The following is a 17,405-nucleotide window of genomic DNA, read 5'->3' on the forward strand; positions in this document are numbered from 1 at the left end:
TATGATGATGAGAAAAGTCACGTGAGTTCAAAAGGGATTGGAAAGGAAGTGGCACGTGGTATAGCCGCCTCCACCCTAGGGAGAAGTCTGGGAGGCAATTGCAAATAAGATGGGAACACAAAGAAAGCATTTGGATTATGCATACAAGGATTATGCCTGTTTGAGATCACGCCTGCTGTCCAATATGGTAGCCACTAGCCACGCATAGCTATTGACCACCTGATGTGTGGCCAGTGTGACTGAGGATCTGAATTTTAAATTTTATTCCACTTCAAATAAATTTAAATATCCCTATGAGGCTGGTGGCTACCATGTTCGACAACACCATCCTAGGGTATTCATATATGTTATAGAGAGATAGAAAATAATCTAAATATCAGAGAAATTATGGCACTTCACTTGTTCTATCTGCTGAAATCACCCCATGGGAGAAAACTGGAGGAACTCCAGGCCAAGAGTCATTGCGTTCTGTCCTGTTCTACATTCTATGGGCAGAAGGTTCTAAGAGATGCTATTATTCTACGTTCTAAAAATGCAAAGCCCCGAAGGGCAGATGTGCTCAGGAAACCCTTTTGATTGATATTCACGGCCACCACCACCACCCCATTTTTAAGAACAAGCTCTCACTTTTGCATTTGTGAATGTTTCATGGGGTCACTCAGCAATTAGTAAATATTGGAACACCTACTAAGTGTGTGGTTAGCTTCTGGAACCCACACTGGAAGCACCAAGAAGAAAGTGATGCTTAACAATAAGAAGTAGATAGTGAGAAATAAGATCTAGAAGCAAAAAAACAAATCAGTAATACAGAGGCAGAAACCATAGCTACATTGTGTAGTGGATTGTGTGGGTGAGATCTGCATGGGAGGAGATCCTGTCTCTCTCTCTCTTTTTTTTTTTTTTTCCTTTGAGACAGAGTCACTTTGTCACCCAGGCTGGAGTGCAGAGGCATGATCTTAGCTCACTGCAACCTCCACCTCCCAGATTCAAGCAATTCTCATGCCTCAGCATCTGGAGTAGCAGGGATTACAGACATGTACCACTATGCCCAGGTAATTTTTGTATTTTTAGTAGAGATGGGGTTTCGCCATGTTGGCCAGGCGAACAGGAGTTGGGCAGTCTCCAACTCCTGCCCTCAGGTGATCTGCCTGCCTTGGCCTCCCAAAGTGCTGGGATTATGGGTGTGAGCCGCCACGCCCCACCAAGATCTTGTCTCTAACCTCTCACAGCCTTTGTCTCCTCACCTGCAATTCAGTGCAATGACATACCTATATCAGGGTTCCTGCCATGGCTGCTGTGCCTAGGAGTCACCTGGGACCCTGTTAAAAAGCCAATTCTGGGTATATAAATTTAAATATTTTGGGAAATTCTGATGAAAAGGCAATAAAGAGAAGATGATATGAGAAAAAAAAAAAAAAAAAAGCCAATTCTGACTCAAAGGTGTGGGGCTGAGCCTGAGACTCTACATTTCTATAGCCAAGGCTGCTGATCTGCGAATATACTTTGAAAAGTAAAGCCATAAGTCACACGAAATGGAAGAGAATTAAATGACATGAGGTGTAAAACATGCTCAGGCCTGGCATAAATGATAGGCTGTTATATAAGTAATAATAACAAGTAAATACAAGCTATACATAATGCAACTTAAAATCAACCTCCAGCTGACATCCTTAACAGAAGCAAACCAAACAAGCAACCAACCACAGAATCACAAACTGGGGTTCTGGTCACACTTTTCCTGTGTGTGTGTGTGTGTGTGTGTGTGTGTGTGTGTGTGTGTGCGCGCGCGCGCGTATTCATAGAATATATATATAATGATCTGTGAGTCATATATAAACATATAAAATGTATGTGTGTGTGTATATATATATATATAAATTTTTTTTTTGAGACAGTCTCACTGTCGCCCAGGCTGGAGTGCAGTGGTATGAATCTCAGCGCTTTGGAGGATGGAGGCGGGTGGATCACCTGAGGTCAGGAGTTCGAGACCAGCCTGGCCAACATGGCGAAAACCCATCTCTACTAAAAAAAAAAAATTATTATTGTTTTGCCCTTTCAGGTTAAGTGAACCTTAACTATGAGTATCAGCACACAGAAGTCTGAATTGTCCCTAGGACCTTGCCTGAAAATCATACCAGTTAAAATGCAAACATGGTGATTAGATTTGACATTCAGCCATGTCTTTGGCTTACAGACAACAAGTCTTTAACACTGGCCCAACATTAAACTACAACAAAAACTACTCTCCCTAAACAACAAAAGTGCATAAACAGAATCTTAACTTGCATACTTGGGATTTCTCAACTGAGGCCACGCCTTTGTGATGGAAACGAAATAGTCTGAACGCGGGAAGGCATCTTGGTGTGGGAAGGCACTGGTAGGAACAGACAACAGAAGGATCATCCTGGGAAACTCAGAGCTGCCAGACTCTCAAATGAGCTACAAAAAGATCTGCATCACTGAACTGTAACCATAGCTGGGGCCAACAGGAAAGCAGACAGCCTTCTTTATTTGGTTTTACTCTCTCATGTTTTTTGGCTGGGGTCAGTGGGTGAGTACCGCAAAGAATTACAATTGATTGACCACTTAACACGTGCAAAACATTCTAATCTCCCAACTACCTGATAACCCATTCTACAGACGGAGAAACAAAGACTCAAAGACGACAGGTGCTTGAAAGAGATAGAGACAAGATTTAAATCCAGCTCTGCTGTCTGCCTCCAACTCCACTTCTTCCAACCGAGCACAGAACAAGTAAGCTAACTACAGCCTGTGGGCCAAATTCAGTCCACCATCTGTTTTTCTAAATAAAGTTTTATTGGAACACAACCACGCTCATCTATTCATTCATTTGCATACTGTCTAGGGCTGCTTTTGTGCTACAACAGCAGAGTCGAGTAGTTGTGACAGAGACAGTATGGACTACAAAGTCTAAAATATTTACTACCTGGGCCCTTTACAGAAAATACTCGCCAGTCCCTGGATCAGAGCATCCAGCTGCTACCTGCGTGCAAACTCAGCAGGCTCTCAGAAAGAAGTGAAAACCGGAAATCATCTTCTTTCTTGAGTTCCTTTCCTTTTGTGTGCTGAAAAGTGACATCAGTCTTTTTTCTTCTCCCCACCCACCAAGCAATTAGCTCACAAAGGCAGGAGCCTGAAGGATTCCCCCTGAGTGTTTGTTTATAAGTCTCTCTCCAGCAGGACGCTTTGTCTCCAAACCGCTGCCAAACTTTAATAACAGCACCAACCACATCATCTTCCACCAAAAGCAAACAGGAAAGCTAGTTCTGCCGCCCAGCTGGGTAGATGTCAGCTGCAGACAGCTGCAAATTGCCTGAACGAGGACAGATGTAGCTTGTTTTTGCCTTTCTTTTTCCATTTGAAAACTTTGCGAGGGGGAGATGAGAATGCTGTTAGGGAAATGAATGTGTTGATTCTAATTATCCAAGCGGGCGGGCGGCAGAGGTGACAAGCAGCAGGATGGGCTCCCAGTCATTTACCTGGAATGCAGCCAAGACAAGGCTGGAGAAAGGGCAGAATTCCAATGAAGCTGACACTCAGGACACTGAGCACAAAGAAGGAGGCATCTGTGAACTCACAGGTCACAAGGTGGGGTATACAGCATTTGGGGACGTCATTCCCAGAATTTTCAAATAGAAAATAATTCAACCACTGGCCTAGACTTCTATGCCTGCTCTAAGTCACAGGGCTTGCCTACTCTTGAAGGAGCTCTACAGTGCTCTTTGATTCTGGTCTCACTCTGATAATGAGATGATAATGGTGGTAGTCATCGTGGTTAGAGGTGGTAATAATAATTTTCATGATGGTGGTGGTGCTAATGATGGTGATGATAATGATGATAATGATGGTGGTGATGAAGATGACGATTGATGATGATGGTGATGATGATGCAAGCAGTAGTGGTGATGATGACGGTGATGAAGATAATGATGGCAATGGTTGCGGTAACAATGGAGGTGATGGTGATGGTGGGAATGGTGGAAAAGATGATGTGTTGGTGGTGACGGTGGTGGTGATGAAGATGATATGGCGATGATGACGATAACGATGATGATGGTGATTACGATGATGATGATAGTGGGCTTACTTTGTGCCAGGCACTGTAATAAGTATTTAAATACATTATTTTATTAAGTAATCCCCACAATGCTGTGAAGCAGTTGTAGTAATTATCTCCATTTTATGAGTTAACAGGGAAACAGAGAAAGTGAGTGCCTTGACTAAAGAAACAAAGTAAGGACATGATGGAACTGAGATTTGCATCTAAGTCTCCTTACTCCCAGTTCTTTGTCCTTTCTGTCAAGCTTTTTCTTCTCTCGGCATGCATTTTTTTATGCCTACTATGTGCTAAGCAATGTTCTAGGGCAAAAGTAAGTGATTTTTTTTTTTTTCCTGTAAAGGACCAGGTAGTATGTATCTTGGACTTTGTAGGCCAAATGGTCTTATCACAAACACTCCTCTCTGCTTTTGTAGCCCCAAAGCAGTCATAGAAAATGTAATGTTTGTAACTATGTTTTAATAAAACTTTATTCATAAAAATCAGGAGAGCAGCCAGATCTGACCATAGGTTATTAAGCTGTATTTTGTGGTGCTGTCTCAGGGGCCAGGATGGAAGAGTAGGTGAGCCCTAATGGGAAGCTCTGCTTTTTTTTACCACAAATCTGTATCAGCTATGGATTTAAAATAAGATTTGGCTACTTAAAAGAAGAAAAAAGCATGGTAATCTCTGGATAACTCCTTGCTACCTCCCAGGCGAGATAAGCAAGGGATATCTCTCTGCCCTTTGAAACCCTGTCTCCAAGAGATAAGGTGACACATCTGGAATCCAGTTGTGGGGTAGGTATAGAATCAATCTAGAACGGGATGGAGAAGGGGAGGTCTATGGGAATGTCGTTGTCCATGGAGGTAGTAATTTCCCCAACCCCACAGCTGCATCAGAGAGATGGAATTTCTACCAGTCTGAGGTTGGAGAAGACAGTTGGAATGAAGAGGCCTGGGCACTTTCAGGTTTGAGATTGTGTGACTCTGTGCATCGCTCTTGGGGTGTAGGAATGTGCTTGTTTCAGGGGAGGCTGCCACCGTGACTATCAGCCCTTAGAGACACACTCAAAGCTTGCAACTCTATGACCAGTCAGCTCCGGGCTTGCCCAGGGGTCTCAGCAGAAAGAACTCTAAAAGTCATCTGGTCCATTTTACAGAGAGAGAGGGTGAGTCCAGCAAGGGAAGAGACATGCCCAAGGCCATAGAGTCAGTTAGAGGCAGAAGTGTGGCTCGGACCCAGACTTCCTGGCTTCAAGGCAAGCTCCTCCTACTGTGTGAGCCACCCCCTTGAGAAAACAGAAACGGAATTTAGGCTGTCCACGTCTGGCCTCCATTTCCTTTCTTTGATCCACCCTACTTATGGGATGTCCCAGCCCCAGGAGTAACAGAAAATATACAAAAAGGAAGAGGAAAAAGTCAAGCAGGAGGCAGGAACACAAGCGGAGAAGATAAAACCTAGAAGGGGCCTGCGGCAAGGCAGAGAGATCTCTGCAAGAGTCAAGGCCCACCAATGTGGCCTCCGCCGTGGGCATCCAAAGGCTTTGGCTTTTTGGAAACCATTTCTCCTCCTTCTGGCGCTAACATTTCAATTTTCTTTGGGGGAATCTATTCTTCCTCTACTCTCCATCCACATGGCTAGGGTGGAGCTGACTCTACTCCTGGATTCAGGGCTGGGCATGTACCCCACAACTGTTCAATCCAGCCTGTACCCTTCAAGTACCAGTGTTTGGTTTAGGTGTGGGCATATAACCCAAACCAGACCAATCAGAATCAATGAGATTCTACTTCTCGGCCTTTGTTTGAGCTGTTGGGTGGAAGGGGCCCTCTTCTTGTTGAGGTTGATAGCCTTGTTTGTCAGCCTAACTCTGTTGTCACTAGGAAGGGAAAGCCTGTCTGAGAATGGCAACCAACTCCAAGGAGATGGGGAGGGAAGGATTCAGTCGGTGGTGTGCTGGTAAATGTTCAAAACTGACGGTGGGGATGAGTGGAAATCCTTGATCTGCAACATCTGCCAATTTCCATAGTGTAAATAATCCCACAATGGCCAATGTCAGGCTACCAATGTGATGTCATGGAGCACGGAATTGGGAAGAGATGGACACAGTCAGCTCTGGCAAACAGATACAGGTTGACCCCAGCACACCAAATTCAGCCTGTTGGCATCATTTGAGTCCCTGAAGTTCACTGAGTCTGAAGCCAGAGGTCATGACACTTTTTCATTACATGAGTCAATAAATTTCCTTTTGCTTAAGCCAATTTAATTTTGTTTCTGTCACTTACAACTAAAAGAGCCATAATCTAGACAAGTTATATTCATCTTTTCCCACTAAATACACTTTCAATTCCGAACCAGCCAATTCTCCGAAAAAAACCATTTTGCTTCCCAACTGCTTGGTCGATACTCATATTCTGAGATCCCCTCTCCATTTCTTATTAAGCTCTGCCAAAAAAGAACAGTCAAAAGAGAATTACCCTTCAAACTGAATTATACTTTGGAAATGGATCAAAAACATGGAAGTGTCTGACTTTGGGGTCCCCCTGGATTTCCTTGGGACCACTATCTTTTAAAGACGTCAAATCATAACAATGATCAAGCTTTTTACCAAGGAGACTAACGTTCCTAAGCCTCCCTGGCATACAATTAAGTGAAACATAATCTCATCTCAACAATATAAATCGGATATATTTGAATAATTTAATATACTCCTGCCATATTCAATCAATACCTCCCCCCTTCCTTTTTTAAGTAATTAACTTTGCGGAGTTAAGTTACTCTAATTTCCAGCAAGTCTGAAGTGACAAAAGTTCAACTGATAAAATCTCAAGGGGCAAGATTAGTATCTGCTCCTCTGTTTGCCATCTTGAGCCTCAGAGCATTATTTGTAATTGGTATTAGCAACTTTAAATTCTGATTAATTGCTGGAGAGCCTGTTTTCAATGCAGAAACAAAGCCACAAGTCGGGGAGTAATAGACCCAATTATTCCTAGGTAGGCTTTTGGTAATAGATTTTATTATCAGGATAACTCATCTCAGAGCCAGACGCAAAGAAACTCATTTCATTAGATGGTAACACCTCTTGAATTGAGACAAGCACATTCACCATGTGAGATAAAGACAGCTTGGGAGAATTCACTTTCAGAAACGTGTCTGAGGCTGGCAGCACCTAAATGCCTATTAGGACTAAGTTTCCTTTGTACAGAAACCTTTGTAGGGAAACAAACAGGAGACCACAGTGCCTAGAAGCGGGGGGAGTGACAGAAATACACGCGGTTTCCCCTGTCAGCTCTCTGAGCATGCGGGAGGCCATTAGGAGTAGGCATTAAAAGGAAATCTGTGAACACGGAGTTTATAAGCGTGTTGGGTCATTTTGAATCCCACGGAGATAACAGGGCAGTAATTAGGAGGGCTACCTCCCTGTCAGGAGAGCCATAAAACGTGTTATTTACACCCAGCTCATGGCCCCAAATGCCCTCCATATGGAATGCCTTTTTAAATACTTCAGTTCCCAGCCAGAATAATTCATCTTTACGCTTTCAAGTTCATAGCCATTTGCAGGGAGAAAACACCAAGGGCTTTCTGAAATGAACCCCTTCACTGTGGGTTTGGTGAATACCATGGAGTAAGTAGATGGAGGGGGACTTTTGAAAACATGGTTCGGGAGTGGAAAAAAAATTAAAGCAAATGAAAACAAAGAAACAAAACAAAACAAAACAAAAAACAGAACCTGACTTTGGGCTTCCTAAGGCCCCTACCTGCTATGTTCAGATTCTCAGAAGGCAGGAGAAAATGAAGAGGGAGAGAGAAGCAGCTGTGCTTTTGGGGATAGTTATGTGACAGGCAGATCTAGAAGCATGGCATAAATTACTTGTTTTAGTCTTTTCCAGGAGACGTGACTGCACCTATTTCATACATGAGTTAAAAGAGTATGCTCAGAAGGACAGATTTCTAATGGTGAAGTAATCTTGCTTAAAAAGACAGTCAGTAAGCGATGAGACTTGATTAAGAGCCTTCTGACTCTAAATTTTCACTCCTTCCACTCCACCAACCGCCTTCTAACAGGGTATGGGGACAACACCCCGAGGAGACTCCAGGTCATGGGTGTGTGGGAAGTGGCTCATATTGGCTGGCAAGAGCTGATAGCTAAATTTTAGGGAATTTTGCAAGCCACTTGTCAAACACAGCTATTATTAAAGATTAAATGATATAAGCTTACGACTAAATACATAGTATGAAAAACAAAGGTAATACATACTCAAAACACATCGCTTTCTAATTATTTTGCTAACGTTTTGCTCTGACGATGCTTTTGAAGGTATTTGTGCTTATTGTACCTGTATGGTGGAAATGATATACAATGATGCACTACTGTGCATGGCTTCCCAACTCTGCCTTCGGTGACATCATGTAGTCAGGTTGAAATCAGCCCTGGAGGGAGAATTTACACCACAGAAATTGGCAAACACTACAAGCCAGGAATCCACCTGCCCTGGAAAGGCAGTTGTTAAACATTTACCAACACAACACCACCCCAATCTTTTTTCCTGGTGGTCTAGTAAAGTCCTCTTAGATCCAAATTCACCTCCTAATCACCTCCTCATCATCAATGGGCTTTTTCCTTCGAGGGAAACTGACCAATACAGAGGGGAACAAGGCCGTCACAAATTGATCAATACGGAGGGGAACGAGCCATCCTCGAATCTGCTCTACGCCTCACATTCTTTACACTTTTCCCCCTGAAGGTGGAAGATATACCCCAAAGTAACACCAAATAAATAATGCATGAACCATATATAATTGATGCTAGATTTAACAGAAGTAGAGCCATAAGTGGTTGTCTATTAACTATTTATGACTTTGCCCAGGCGGCTGACAAGCCAGGCTCAGTGAGGAGATCACACCCATGGTCCCATGTTTTATTTAAACGTGATTAAAAGTACACAGTCTGCAGCAAGGCCTTCAATTCCACTCAGAATTAGATTCTGCTGTGAAGTCACCGCTGGGTCTCAGGAAGGTTGGGATTGGATTTTGCTGGAACCGCTACCAGTTTTTTTCCTACAAGGGTAGGGAGTCTAATTTCTGCCTCTTTCCATTCTTGACTTTCTCCTTTCCTGATGTTCCCCCTTCTCCAGCTGCCCTGTGACCTTGGGCACAGCACCTCCCTGAGCCTCAGTTTAATCATCTATAAAATGGGGAGTTATCATAGGTGTTAACTAAAGGGTTATGGTGAGGATTAGCTCAGACAGGTTGCTCTTAACAGGTGGTGATTTTGCCCCTTAGAGGACATTTGGCAATGTCTGGAGACATTTTTTATTATGATAAATGGGGCAGAAATGTTATTTGCCTCTAGTAGGTAGAGGGCAGGGATGCTGCTGAATATCTTACCACACACAGGACAGTCTTCACAACATACAATTATCTGATCCTAGATGTCAATAATGCCAAGGTTGAGAAAGTCTAGATTACAGAATCAAAAGCAGTATTAACATATATTATTAATTTTTAAAAATTATACTTGAGCACGTAAACACTATGTATCTAAAATTCACCGAGTCGGTCAGACCTGCATTCAAATTCTGACTCTGCCATTTACTAGGAATGTGACTTTGGAGAACCTGCTTTATCTGTCTGGATTTTAGTTTGTTTCATAATAAAATAAGGACAATTACCTCCAATGGTGAGGCTCAAAATAGAGGATTCGGAGGTCAGGGCTATCTAGCTGTAACATCTGTCACCCTATTGATCACCAAGGTTGATCTGGCTGATCTAGCTGGCTGGGCAGGTGTCCCCTTCCCCGCTCACCACTCTATGTACATCCTTCCCAAAGCCACACACTTGAAGAGGATGACCGTCTCTGACAGAGGAGGACCAGTCTTCGGTCAAGGGTATGCCTCCAAACCTCCAAACAAGTTCTCAAAACAGAGGATTCATGTAAAGTACTTAGCCCAGTACCCACCACACAGTATATGATAAACAAATATTAGATCTTATTAACATCACTGCCATCCACCATCACGGGCATTGCATGGCTGTGGAAGTGGGGCTGGGAGAATATGATAAAGCTTGAGTGGAAGGAGAAAATCAGAAACTCAAAGGAAGAAAGAAAATAAAGTACCATCTATTAGGTGCTTATTATGGGCTGTCATTTGACACTTTTATATACATTATCTCATTTAATCCCCATACCTACACAATAAAATAGGCCATATTATGCTTATTTCACAGATGAGGAAACTGAGTTGCTTCAATGTTAACTTGGCTGTCTGAGGTATCATACTCCAAGCCCAATGCTCTTTCCAACCACTCTATAGTGGGTTAAACAGTGTGCCCCTCAAAATCCATATCCACCTAAAAACTCAGAATGTGACCTTATTGGGATATAGGGTCTTTGCAGAAGTAATGAGTTAAGCTGAGGTCATACTAGATTAGGGTGGGCCCTGAATTCAATGACTAGTGTCCTTACAAGAAGAGGAGAGATACACACAGAGACAGAAAGAGAAGAGGGGAAGGCCATATAAAGACAGGGGCAGAGATAAGTGTGATGCAGCCCAAAGGCCAAGGAATGCCTGGAGCCACCAAGGGAAGGAAGGATTCTCCCCTAGAGCCTTCAGAGGAGTATGTCCCTGCCAACATCTTCATTTCAGACATCTAGCCTCCAGAACTATGAGACAATAAATTCCTGTTGTCTTAAGATATCCAGGTTTTGATAATTTGCTATGGTAGCCTAGAAATTTAACACACACCCTCCCCCCAACATGGGTCAAAACAGTTGTGTGTGTGTGTGTGTGTGTGTGTGTGTGAGAGAGAGAGAGAGAGAGAGAGATGAGAGAGAGATGAGAGAGAGAGAGAGAAATAGCAAGCCTAAACCTAGACAAGTGGGTGCTAAGGAAGAATAAGGAAGAACAAGGAAAGCAAAAGAAAACAGATTGAAGAGGGAGGAGGAAGAGATTTTGCAACTGGCATGCAGTAGGGGAGCTGCAAGGAGAAAGAAGGAAGAGGAGAAAAAAGGGGTGAAGAGTCTGTGTGTATATCCCTGTATCTCGTTTCTCTCTGACTCTGGCAGCCTGGACATTGCCTGACACACAGCAGGCATTCACTAGACATTTGCTGAATGCAAGTGAGAGAAGTAACGATAAACAGGACTAGATTGCTGCTCCCCCAAAGCTGCCAGCCAGTATTTGCTTTATCATTCAAGAAACTCCAAACAAGTTTCAGATGAATGATGCATCCTCCATACAATCTCCCCCAGGGCTCCTGTTTGTATGAAACCATTTCTTCCTTTGCCCACACATCCCATCTTGTGTCAGAGTTATTGAGGGATACGTGCATCTCCTTCTCTAGATCTTGAGCAATTCAAGGGCACAGTCCCTAGTCCATCCATGTTTGCATCTCCCACAACATCAGGCACAGGGCTAGGTACCTAGTAAGATACAAACAAAAGTTGGTTGATCTAAAATTTTCCATTTCTAAGATGTACTTTTCTGAGTCATTTGTTAAGATGTAAAACTTCAAAATGCTGAGAAAATTATTCAGCAAGCAATTACTGAGCATCTACCCTATACCTGACTCTGATAGGGAGGTTGCAGCCTGAGTCAAATAAAATCTTCTCTCAGGGTCTCTCTCTTTCTAGGAAGACAAGAACACTGGCATTTACAGTAACTGAGTGACACATGCATTGATGGGGTGGGCACAGAGGGTATGGGAACACAAAGGAGGTGCTTAATCTGATATTTGAGTTTTTAAGGTTGCACAGGCAGGCAGCAGGATGTATGAGGAAAAGGTGGTGAATCAAGGAGTAACACGGCATTGGGGTCTTGTCTTAGTTCAATTGTGTTGCTATAAAGGAATACCTGAGGCTGAGTAATTTATAAAGAAAAGAGGTTTATTTGGCTCACAGTTCTGCAGGCTGCACAAGAAGTGTGACACCAGCATCTGCTTCTAGTGAGGGCCTCAGCTGCTTCCACTCATGACAGAAAGGGAAGGGGAGCTGATGTGTGCAGAGATCACATGGCAAGAGCAGAAGCGAGACAGAGAGGAGGAAGTGGCAGGCTGTTTCCAACGGCCATTTCTCAGGGGAACTCCGGTGGGAATTAACACAGTGAGAACTCACTTGTTACCATGAGGAGGCACCAAGCCATTCATGAGAGATCTGCCCCCATGACCCAAACACCTCATATGAGGCCCCACCTCCAACACTGATGATCAAATTTCAACATGATGCTTGAGAGACAAACATTGAAACTATAGCAGTCCTCAACATCTGCCTTTATGCTTAAGTAGAACAGGTAAGAGGATGAGAGGCAGACAACCAAAGGTGGAAAAACCTAGAAAGGTTAGATTTCTTGTAGGTCATAGGAAGCAGTTTGAACTTTGTTCTGAAGGCAGTGGGGATCTGTGACCCATGGAAGGTCTTTTTTTTTTTTTTTTTTTTTTTTTTTTTTTTTTTTTAGATAGAGACTAGCTCTGTCACCCAGGCTGGAGTGCAGGAGTGCAACCACAGTTCACATAACCTTGAACTCCTGGGCTCAAGCAATCCTCCACTTCAGCCTCCTGAGTAGCTGGGACTACAGGTACATGCCAGCAGACCTAGCAAATTCTTCTTTGTTACTTCCTTCCTTCCTTAATTCCTTCCTTTCTCTTCTTTCCTTTTCCTTCCTTTCTTTCTTTCTCTCTCTCTCTCTCTTTCATAGAGATGGGGTCTTGCTATGTTGCCCAGGCTGGTCTTGAACTCCAGGTCTGAAATGATCCTCCCACTCATCCTCCCAAAGTGCTAGGATCAAAAGGCATGAGCCAACACATCCGGCCCCATAAAACATTTCTTAGCAGAGAAATAACACAGTAAGCTACGCTCCCTCTTGAAAGATCTCCTACAGGCAGGAGCAAGACTGAAGGGAAAGTGGGGAGACAAGTGAGAAGTCACTATAGAAGCCAGACCGGAGGGGATGATACTTAAATAAAGACAGAATAAGCAACAATGGGTCAGGAGGGGTGAATTGAAAAACACCTCAATAGGGTAAAATCAACAGGTCTGACCATTAAGCTGTGTGAGCGAGAGGGAGACAGGCTGCTGCAACTTCTAGCTCAGGTCACCGGATGGATGCAGGAAAAGTAAGCAGAAGCACCATGCAAGTTTTTCAAGACCTGGGGAACTTGTGAAAAGGACACCTGGATCAGGGGAAAGTCAAAACCAGAGAATCAGGCCAAGGTGATGAAGGGTAAAACCCAACAGGTGCAGCCTCCGAAATAGGTGCACCTGGAAGGCCGAAGTCAGGCCTTCCCGTCAGCATCAGGACTTCTAGCTTCCTCAGGCACCCCTTGATTACCCAGTCCTGGGGCCAGGGTGGTTTCCCCTGGGCCCTGTAACTACTGAAAAACAACAGGATATACATCCGCAGACGAGTTGCTTCATCGCTCTAATGACAAAGGGACTGGAATGATTTAGAGCCAGAATATTATTTTCTCCATAATGGCTCCTGGAGTCTCCAGGAATAGTACATTTACTAAAATTAATGGCAAAACCTCATTTTTCTTTTTTCTGGGAAGCAAAGTTCCACCGGAGGGGTAATTGATCCTGATCTGGATGTGTCGGAGAGTCAGCTGGGGGTATAAATCATTCACATGCAACAACTCACAGTCCTTTAAACCAACACCAACAGTGACAAATAGTACAGGCTGGGGACAGGCGGAAAGGAATGTGGACAGGAGATCCATCAACATCCTTCCCGCTGCTCACCAGGGCCCAGAGCACCGGATCCTTTTTTGGTCTCCACAGCAGAGCCATTTTTCAGCAAGGTTGGGTTGAAAGGGAAGCAGGTGACCTGGTGATAGCTTTAGCATTGGACACATGGGACACCAGTCCCAGCTCTGCCCTTCCTGACCCTGCGGCCCTAGACAACCTCACACCCCGGCCCCTCCATGTTCTCCACTTGCTGAGGTTGACATTAAGTGCTAAAGTAGACAACTTCTGCGAAGGGCTTGAACATAGAATGACTCAATAAACATTTGTTGATGGAATGAATAAATCAATGCTTGGACTGTGGAGTTAGGAAATTTATTCTATCCCTCCCAGGGAGGATTTGAATTCTAAAAACGAAGACAGACCAGGAGCGGTGACTCATGCTTATAATCCCAGCACTTTGGGAGGCGGGGGCTGGAGGATGGCTTGAGATCAGCAGTTCAAGACCGGCCTGGTCAAAGTAGTGAGACCCCATTTCTATTTTAAAAAATTGAAAAATTAGCCAGGCACAATGGTATGCACTTGTAGTCTCAGCTACTCTGGAGGCTGAGGCAGGAGGATCGCTTATGCCCAGGAGGAGGAGGCTGCAATGAGCTATGACTGTGCCACTGCACTCCATCCTGGGTGACTAAGACCCTGTCTCAATTTAAAAAAAGAAAAGAAAAGAAAGAAGGAGAAGGCAATACTTTGCCCAAAGAAATGGACTTGTGGTAGTGACAGTGGATATGGGAGAGAGATTTGGTGCCAACTGGCCTTCTAAAGTCCCTCAAATCACAGTGCATGCCCCCTTGTTTTGCCTGTGAAAGCTCTGAGCTCTCATGATGGAGGAAACTCCATATTTGTACGAAGTACACTAGCCATGGCCTTAGTTGTATTTTCTCATGCAGTTATGTATTTCCATGTATGAGCTCCTAGGGGGCAAAGGTGTGTGCTGTTCCTCACTGGGTATCCGGCATCCAGCACAGGGCTTGGCCCACAGTGAAAACTATGAATACACATTGCACGAAGGAAAGAAGCAAAGTTCTGGCTGCCTTGCAGGATTTTAGTATAGTTTAGAGAATGTACGGCACAAAGAAGCTGCCCCTTATCTTATAGAAACGGGATGAGGGAAGGCAAGTTGGTGGCGTGGACACGAACAGATGGGATGATCTGTCTTGAGAAGCCAGGGACAGTACCAGGATGCCACACCTATAGGAGGGGCCTCAGCAGCAAGACTCAAGTTTCAATGACAGCGAGGACTTAACTCTCCCACTGAGCCCTGGTTTGGGCACACTGAGAACTTCTGCACAGCAAGGACCTTATGATTCCTTGCCCTTCCTCATCAGTGCCTACCCCTGTGCCATCCTCATAGCTGGTGTTGAATAGGTATTTGTTGAATGAATAAATGAGCGATGCAAGAAAGTATAACTTCCTCTCTTCTCCCAGTGGAAATTTCCCAGAGCTCAAAGGCAAAGGAAATATTTGAGAGCAAATAGGTTGGTGAGTTTTGGGACATGCAGTATTTGGAAGAGGCTGCTGGCCTGACCTTATCTGTGGAGCTTTGTTCTTCCACAGGATCACTAAGGAAAGGACGGGATGTACTGGATAACTTCAGAATACCAACCAAGCAGAAATGTGCCTTCCTCTTGTGTAGGGGGTTGGAGGGTGGCCTTCCAAAAGACAATTCCACTTGGGACTTGTGAACGTGATCTCATTTAGAAAAAGGGTTTGCAGGCCAGGTGCGGTGGCTCATGCCTGTAATTCCAACACTTTGGGAGACCAAGGAGGGTGGATCACCTGAGGTCAGGAGTTCCAGACTAGCTCGGTCAACATGGTGAAACCCCGCCTCTACTAAAAATACCAAAATTAGCTGGGCGTGGTGGTGCGTGCCTGTAGTCTCAGCTACTTGGGATGCTGAGGCAGGAGAATCGCTTGAACCCGGGAGGCAGAGGTTACAGTGAGCTGAGATTGTGCCACTGCACTCCAGTCTGAGAGACAGAGCAAGACTCTGTCTCAAAAAAAAAAAAAAAAAAAAAAAAAAAGCAAAAGAGTTTGTAGATATGATTAAGGTAAGGATCTTAAGGATCTTAAGGTGAGATCAACGTGGATTTAGAGTGAGCCCTGAATCCAATTACAGTTGTCCTTATAAGAAAAAGGCAGAGGGATATTTGGGACATACATACACAGAAAAGACAGCCATGTGAAGAAAGCCATCACTGAGGCAGCCACAAACCAAGGAGCACCTGGAGCCATCAGAAACTGGAAGAGGCAAGGAAGGATGCTCTTCCAGAGTCTTCAGAGGGAGTGCAGCCCTGCTCACACCTTGATTTCAGATTTCAGGCCTCCAGAACAATGAGAAAATGAATTTCTGTTGTTTTAAGCTATGCAGCTTGTGATAATTTGCTATGGCAATCCTAGGAAATGAACACTCCTTTCAACCACACCCACCAAACTAAAGAGAAAAGTTCAGCTTTGATAAACTTATCCAGAATCTTGCCATCAGAAATTGGAGACAGACGCGGGTCTAATTTCAGCATGCACGCAAGCTCTTTAAGGTTTTGTGTTGTGTCCATTTTGATTCCTGTGTGGGAACTACGCTATAATCTTTTCAGTATTTCAGGGCCTTTTAAGATCTGAATATGGCCCCAGGAATGGGGACAGGGAGAGGAAAGAGAGAAAAGAGGGAAGGAGAGAAGACGAGAGAGAAAAAGAGATCAAGGGACAGAGAGGAAGAAAATCACTATTTGATCTGGCCAGAATGCCTGAGTGCCTGGCTAGTTAAAGAAGACATCAGAGGAGAAAGGCTGGGGATGTTCTCTCCTCCCAGCCAGAGCTTGCCAGGAGGGGCACTCAGCTGCATGAGAAACGGGGCTAGTTAATGAGGAAGTTATCCTGTCAATTGGAGGAAAGAGCTTTTCTCTTTCCCAGGGCCACAGGCGGGGAGGAACTGCCAGTCAGGAGGCCTGGACTTTGGGAACCTGTGTCTCTGTGCGGTGCCTTACCGCCCCTTCACAGAAAAGCCTGACGGGGATGACACCGGCTGTGAGAGACAGTGGCCCAGGACATATTAATATATGTGCTGCAGGAAGGACAAGTTGGTGAGACCTCTCACAATACCAGAGTGGACAATGCAGGAAGGAGAAAACCAGTGTAATTGAGAGACCTCTGGGCCAAGCCTTGGCATATTGTGGGCTGTCTCTAGAAGGCTGGATGATGGTAGGCAATGGGGGTGCCAGATACCCGCCAGATCACAGAATCAGAAATCTGGAACCTTAGTGATATCTGGCCCCATGGAGAAAAGGTGGAACAGACACTCTTAGATGCTCTGTGACCTGTGCAGTTCTTCTTAGAACACACTGAATGATGGAGAAACCTTCCCATTAGGCAGGAAACAAATTTTAAAATGTTCCTTGGGGCTGGGTGCAGTGGTTCATACTTGTAATCCTAGCACTTTGGGAGGCCGAAGTGGGCAGATTGCCTGAGCTCAAGAGTTTGAGACCAGCCTGGACAACATAGTGAAACCCTGTCTACTACAATACAAAAAATTAGCCGGACATGGTGGCTCACGCCTGTAGTCCCAGCTACTCAGGAAGCTGAGCCATGAAAATCGCTTGAACCTGGGAGGTGGAG

General features: G+C 44.4%; 1 protein-coding gene across 3 annotated transcripts in view; it reads right to left on the minus strand.

Annotated features, from left to right (window-relative positions):
• The window catches only part of MYO18B (myosin XVIIIB), a 297,367-nt gene that overhangs the window by 57,770 nt on the left and 222,192 nt on the right, over nt 1-17,405 (minus strand). The window lies entirely within an intron of this gene.

Source organism: Papio anubis, chromosome 16 (assembly GCF_008728515.1).
Source record: "Papio anubis isolate 15944 chromosome 16, Panubis1.0, whole genome shotgun sequence".
NCBI lineage: Eukaryota > Metazoa > Chordata > Mammalia > Primates > Cercopithecidae > Papio > Papio anubis.